The sequence below is a fragment of the Schistocerca piceifrons genome, chromosome 11 (assembly GCF_021461385.2).
Source record: "Schistocerca piceifrons isolate TAMUIC-IGC-003096 chromosome 11, iqSchPice1.1, whole genome shotgun sequence".
Taxonomy (NCBI): Eukaryota; Metazoa; Arthropoda; class Insecta; order Orthoptera; family Acrididae; genus Schistocerca; species Schistocerca piceifrons.
The window spans coordinates 97139802-97145801 of NC_060148.1; the positions used below are offsets into that span (position 1 = coordinate 97139802).

Here is a 6000-nt window from a genome sequence, read left to right on the forward strand (position 1 = left end):
AAAATTGCTACACCAAGAAGAAATGCAGATGATAAACCGGTATTCATTGGACAAATATATTATACTAGAACTGACATGTGATTACATTTTCACGCAATTTGGGTGCATGATCCTGAGAAATCAGTACCCAGAACAACCACCTCTGCCCGTAATAATGGCCTTGATACGCCTGGGCATTGAGTCAAACGGAGCTGGGATGGTGTGTACAGGTACAGCTGCCCGTGCAGCTTCAACACGATACCACAGTTCATCGAGAGTATTTCAAGTGTTCAAATGTGTGTGAAATCTTATGGGACTTAACTGCTAAGGCCATCAGTCCCTAAGCTTATCCTAAGAACAAACACACACAACCATGCCGGAGGGAGGACTCGAACCCCCGCCAGGACCAGCTCATCGAGAGTAGTGATTGGCGTATTGTGACGAGCCAGTTGCCCGGCCACCATTGACCATACGTTTTCAGTTGCTGAGAGATCTGGAAAATGTGCTGCCCAGGGCAGTAGTCGAACACTTTCTGTATCCAGAAAGGCCCGTACAGGACCTGCAACATGCGGTCGTGCATTATCCTGCTGAAATGTAGGGTTTCGCAGGGATCGAATGAAGGGTAGAGCCACGGGTCGTAACACATCTGAAATTTAACGTCCACTGTTGAAATTGCCGTCAGTGCGAACAAGAGGTGACCGAGACGTGTAACCGATGGCACCCCATACCATTGCGCCGGGTGATACGCCAGTATGGCGATGACGAATACACGGTTCCAATGTGCGTTCATTGCGATGACGCCGAACACAGATGCGACCATCGTGACGCTGTAAACAGAACCTGGATTCATACGAAAATGATGTTTTGCCATTCGTGCACCTAGCTTCGTCGTTGAGTACACCATCGCAGGCGCTCCTGTCTGTGATGCAGCGTCAAGGGTAACCGCAGCCACAGTCTCCGAGCTGATAGTACGTGCTGCTGCAAAGGTCGTCGAACATTTCGTGCAGATGTTTGTTGTCTTGGAAACGTCCCCATCTGTTGACTCAGTGATCGAGACGTGGCTGCACGATCCGTTACAGCCATGCGGATGAGATGCCTGTCATCTCGACTGCTAGTGATACGAGGCCGTTTGGATCCAGGACGGCGTTCCGTATTACCCTCCTGAATTCACCGATTCCATATTCTGCTAACAGTCATTGGATCTCGACCAACGCGAGCAACAATGCCGTGATACGATAAACCGCAATCGCGATAGGCTACAATCTGACCTTTATCAAAGTCGGAAACGTGATGGTACGCATTTCTCCTCCTTACACGAGGCATCACAACAACGTTTCACCAGGCAACGCCGGTCAACTGGTGTTCGTGTATGATCGGTTGGAAATTTTCCTCGTGTCAGCACGTTGTAGGTGTTGCCACCGGCGCCAACGTTGTGTGTATGCTCTGAATAGCTAATCATTTGCATATCACAGCATCTTCTTCCTCTCGGTTAAATTTCGCGTCTGTAACGCGTTATCTTCCTGGAGTAGGAACTTTAATGGTCAGTAGCGTATATTGTTCTAGAATAATTTTAAAGCTATGGCCTCTGGCGAAAAAGTATCCCAGCACAAAATGTAACTCTCTTGAATTTACTACAAAATGTCCTGTGGATTTTTTTCTTCTTTTCTATTGCACTGATAGCGCGCACGTAACGAGCCAGAGGTCGTGAAAATGTCGCACGCAGTTCTTGAAGGTCAGATACACGACAGCGGTGGAGCAGCTGATTCAAAATGGTTCAAATGGCTCTGAGCACTATGGGACTCAACTGCTGTGGTCATCAGTCCCCTAGAACTTAGAACTACTTAAACCTAGCTAACCTAAGGACATCACACACATCCATGCCCGAGGCAAGATTCGAACCTGCGACTGTAGCGGTCGCACGGTTCCAGACTGTAGCGCCTAGAACCGCTCGGCCACTCCGGCCGGCGGAGCAGCTGAATCATGATGTACAAGGACAGATCACGCAGCTGGTTTCTCGGTCAGAAGTAGGATTCGGATGTCGTTTGCCCGTGGAGAAGCAATCGTTATGCGTCGAGCAAGGAGCAGGAGCGTCTGACAGCGAGTATGGGGATCCAGCAGCGACGGCGCTGCTGCCCGCGTTTGTATTTGTTGCCAGTACACTAACAAAATTAAAAGTCTAACCAATTCACATGGCAACAGCCTTGCCGCAGTGGGTACATCGGTTCCCGTGAGATCACCGAAGTTAAGCGCTGTCGGGCGTGGCCGGCACTTGGATGGGTGACCATCCAGGCCGCCATGCGCTGTTGCCATTTCTCGGAGTGGACTCAGCCGCGTGAAGCCAATTGAGGAGCTACTCGACCGAATAGTAGCGGCTCCGGTCAAGAATACCATCATATCGACCGGGAGAGCGGTGTGCTGACCCCACGCCCCTCCTGTCCGCATCCTCCATGAGGATGACACGGCGGTCGGATGGTCCCGGTAGGCCACTCGTGGCCTGACGACGGACTGCTAAAAAAAAAATCCAATCCACATAAGTTGCAGCATCGGTTGTATTTCAATAATCTTTAATGTACACACACACTGAATTAACAAAAATCAAGCAATTGGGATTTGCTCTTATACAGATGGCGGTAGTACAGCGTACACAAGGCGTAAAAGGGCAGTGCATTGGCGGAGCTTTCATTTCTACTCAGGCTACGTCTACATCTGCATCATTACACAGCTATTAACATAAAGTGCCTGACAGAGGGTTGAATGATCCAGCTTCAAGCTGTCTGTCTGCCGTTCAACTCTCGAACGGCGCGCGGGAAAATCGAGCACTTAAATTTTTTTGTGCGAGCCCTGATTTACCTGATTTTATCGTAATGATCGTTTCCCCGTATATAGCTGGGTGCCGACAGAGTGTTTTTGTAATGGGAGGAGAAAACTGGTGGTTGGAATTTCATGAGAAGATCCCATCTCAGAAAAAAACTCCTTTGTTTTTATGATTACCACTCCAATTCACGTATCATGTGTGTGGCACTACCTGCCCTATTTCGCCATAGTACAAAACGTGACGCCCTTTCACCTTTTCCGGTGTCATACGTCAGTCCCACCTGATGTGGATCCCACACCGCACAGCAGTACTCCAGAATAGGGCGGACAAGCGTGGTGTAAGCAGTCTCTTTGGTAGACCTGTTGCACCTTTTAAGTGTTCTGCCAATGAATCACAGTGTTTGGTTTGCTCTACCCACATCATTCTCTATGTGATCGTTCCAATTTAGGTCATTTGTAACTGCAATCCCTAAGTATTTAGTTGAATTTACAGCCTTACGATTTGTGTGACTGATTGTGTAATCGAAATTTAGCGGACTTCTTTTAGTACTCATGTGAATAAGTTCAGAATTTCTTTATTAAGAGTCAATTGCCACTTTTCGTACGATACAGAAGATATCTTATCTATATGATTTTGCAATTCATTTTGGTCATCTGATGACTTTACAAGACGGTAAATGAGAGCATCATATGCAAACAATCTAAGAGGGCTACTCAAATTGTCTCCTATGTCGTTAATATATATCACGAACAATAATGGCCCTATAACACTTCCTTGGGAACGCCGGATATTAATTCTGTTTTACTCGATGTCTTTCCGTCTTTTACTACGAACTGTGGCCTTGCTGACAGGAAATCACGAATCCAGTCGCACAACTGAGGCGATACTCTGTAGGCACGCAGTTTGGTTCGAAGACGCTTTTGAGGAACGGTGTCGAAAGCCTTCTGGAAATCTAAAAATATGAAATCAATTTGACATCCCCTGTCGATAGCACTCATTACTTCATGAGTACAAAGAGCTAGGTGTGTTTCACAACAACGATATTTTCTGAATCCGTGCTAACTATGTGTCAATAAATCGTTTTCTTCGAGGTTGGTTGGTTGGTTTTTTGGGGGAAGAGATCAAACAGCGAGGTCATCGGTCTCATCGGATTAGGGAAGGACAGGGAAGGAAGTCGGCCGTGCCCTTTCAGAGGAACCATCCCAGCATTTGCCTGGAGCGATTTAGGGAAATCACGGAAAACCTAAATCAGGATGGCCGGACGCGGGATTGAACCGTCGTCCTCCCGAATGCGAGTCCAGTGTGCTAACCACTGCGCCACCTCGCTCGGTTCTTCGAGGTAATTCACAATGTTCGAACACAGTATATCTCCCAAAGCCCTACTACAAATCGACGTTAGTTATACGGGACTGTAATTCAGCGCATTACTCCTATTTCCCTTTTTCAGTATGGGTGTGACTGTAGCATTTTTCCAGTCTTCAGCTACAGAGCTATCTAAGAGTGGTTGTATATAACTGCTAAGTATGGAGCTATCGTATCAGCATACTCTGAAAGCAACGTGACTGGTATACGATCTGGATCAGTGGCCTTGCCTTTATTAAGTAATTTAAGGTGCTTTGCTACACCAAGGATATCTACTATGTTTCTCATCTTGACCGTCGTTCTTGACTGGAATTCTGGAACATTTACTTCGTCTTCTTTGCTGAAGAAGTTTCTGAAATCTGTGTTTAATAGCTCTGCTTTAGTGCCACTGTCATCAGTGACTTTACCAACATCAAAAGGTTTCGGAATGATTATGACCGTACGACGGAAATTAACACACTCTGAACGCTGAAAGGCAGCTGCAACTAGATGCATGGGACATTCCGTTTTCAGGAAATCTTTGTTCAGGTACTCCCGCGTCCGTCGGCCGTCGTAATTTAATATATTATTTATTGGTAATGTTGATTGTTGCCGACTTACGTGGTGGGCCTTAATAAAAATGATATTTCATTCAATTTTGATTTACAATTAAATGCTTTTGTGAAGTTCTCTTTTTTAACAATATTAATCTTCAGTGGAATTAGACTCGCTGAATCTTAAAACATGAGTATATAAGTTGAACAATGGAACAAACTTTTCATATTAATTTCCTCGGCTAGTCACTTCACTTTAAAGCAAAACATCTTTAGTTATTAATTACAATTGCGGCCCACACACGAGCGTGATTTTTTTTCCTTGCCTCCGTTAACCATTGCACTGTAGTCGGAGTCCTGGCTCTGGCTCTCGGCTGTTGTACTGAAAATAAGAACCTTAAAGCTACGTATTTTCTGCAGCGTCCGGCGGCTGTGGAGAAGAATGTACATTATGTTAATAGCGGGCGAGGTTTTCGCTTCCACTAATTTTTATACGTTAATATCGCCACGTAATGGCGTCGTTGGCTGCATCGGCCGGTGCGATTGTTGCACTCCAAATTAGCCGAATGCAGGTTAATTCAAGGATGGCGGGCATGAAATCGGGATCACCTCTTACCAATTAAAAGTGAACAATAATATTAAATCAATATAGTATCTGCTTAATTAGCAAATGCTCACATTTGCCAGCACTCGCAAGATGTCCGTCTACACGCAACCAAGACAAGAGAAGAAGTGAAGACTAGTAAAAAAACAAACAAAAGAGCGTATCTTGTCGTCTCTTTAGATCATTTTGTTATATTTCTTTGCCCTCGAAACTTACATAGAGAAATTATTATACATGAGAAAAATGTATATTATTCAATTTTTAAATGTCTCTTCTTTATAAATACCGTTTTTTGTGTTTTCTTATTATTTCACTCGGGAAGCCATAGTACCCACATATTTCGCGATGAAAATGGCATTCTGGTAAAAGATGAACGGAGAGTCCATCTGCATTTGAGGCATCAGCCATTGCTGCAACGTGTCCAAGTAGGAATATCCAGTGACAGTGTTCTCAGCGAAGAAGAATGGCCCGTACAGTTTTTGACGTGACAGGGCACAAAAAACATTTACCTTTGGTGTATCATGCTCAAATTCAGTGAATTCGGGTGGATGCTGTGTACGCCAGATTCGACAATTATGCCTGTTCACTTTCTCATTAGTGAGAAAGGTGGCTTTGTCGCTAAAAATTAAGCGATCAACAATGACATCCCCATCCTCATTCAATTGTTGCAACTGCAAACAAAACTCAAAACGCTTGTCTTTGTCGTC

At 45.1% G+C, this 6000-nt stretch overlaps 1 pseudogene; it reads left to right on the forward strand.

Moving 5' to 3' along the window:
* Nucleotides 1-2170: 2170 nt before the first annotated feature.
* On the forward strand, nt 2171-2288 carry LOC124720692 (annotated as a pseudogene).
* The last annotated feature ends 3712 nt before the right edge of the window (nt 2289-6000 follow it).